This window comes from Austrofundulus limnaeus, unplaced genomic scaffold (assembly GCF_001266775.1).
Source record: "Austrofundulus limnaeus strain Quisiro unplaced genomic scaffold, Austrofundulus_limnaeus-1.0 Scaffold1359, whole genome shotgun sequence".
Lineage (NCBI taxonomy): Eukaryota > Metazoa > Chordata > Actinopteri > Cyprinodontiformes > Rivulidae > Austrofundulus > Austrofundulus limnaeus.
In genome coordinates, this window is record NW_013953761.1 from 1 (window position 1) to 1,481 (window position 1,481).

Below are 1,481 nucleotides of genomic sequence, written 5' to 3' on the forward strand. Positions count from 1 at the left end.
CACACACACACACACACACACACACTCAGAGAGCAGACAAACAGTGCCTGTTTTAGCATGAAGACTGAGCAAAACGAGATAAAATAAAAATCCATGAAGACAAATATGGAAAAGTCTTGTTCGTCCTGGTAATGTTTTGCCCTCTTTCAGCCGTCATTTTATTTTCGGAGGTTATGAATTCACATGAAAGGCAGTGTGTTACTTAAATGCACTGGTGTTTTTCTGTGTGCGCGACAGCGTTTTGTCAGGATCAAAGCTGCAGCGCGCACTTTGCGCAGCATATTTTACCTGCTTGTGCCGTTTGTGTGATGTGAATGTGAAACCGTGCTTGAAGCATCCAGATATTTGAGATACAACAAAGCAAAATCTCATTTAAAAAAAAAAGGAACCACAAATATTTCCCCCCCTCCTCTGTCAAAGCCTCTAAGCCCCGTCTAAAAACAGCCTCGGTATTCTCCCAGAAAAAAAAAATGCAGGAGGGTAAATCTAAACCAAATACTTTCTAGATGAAAGACAGGAGAAAAGCAACAGTTACTTAGACCCACAGACGAGAGAAAGTAAAGCGCTGAAGTGGAGAGATGTAAGCAAATGAACAGCAGAATGCAAAACGAAGTCAAAAAGGGACAGAGTGAAAGACTGATAAAAAGTCTCCWAACATTCAGCGCAGAGCAAAACAGAAAATACAGAAATACCTGAATGTGATATGATTACAGAACAGAGTTAGAGCTGCAGGTTAGTTTAGCTTGTTGAGGAGCCACACGAACACAAGTCACTGTTCCCTCTTATGGCTGCAGGTCACACACCACCCCAAAACTAAAAATACTGGGACGTTATTCAAAATAGAAATAAAATAAAATGTTTACATACCTCAGATTTTACTCAAAGTGGAATAAACTAAATCAAATGCTGAACTTGTGTGGTATATTTTTGGGTAAAAATAAGGTTTTAAAATTTCGGCAGCAACAGAGCTCAACTAAATTTGGGACAGGTAAATGTTTAGGAGCTGAGGAGAGCAGCACTAATTTAAATATTAGTTGCACTAAACCTAAAGCACTAATTCAAATATTTAGGTTTCCTAATTCTGAAGCACTAATATAATCCAGTTGACACATGAAACAATCTTCGGCGTCAACACAACACAGTTACTGTGTGCAGAACGTTGACACTTAGTGTCCTTGCCGGGCCAAATGGGAGTCACCTGCAGGCCACAATTGGCCTGCAGGCCTTGAGTTTGACATGTGACCTTGTAGATAAGTAGCTGCGTTTCCATCGCAAATGTGCACAAAACTTTGTCGATATTCTGTTAAAGACAAAAAACAGTTTCGCAACTGTGGTGTATCCATTAAGTAAGAAATGCTGTTAAAGTCACACGTGAATACGTTTGTTCTCATGATAATTCATTACAAACATGGCGGCCATGGATGTAAACACATAGCATGTTGCTACCACGACACTAGCGCTCATCATCAGAGGAGACGTCG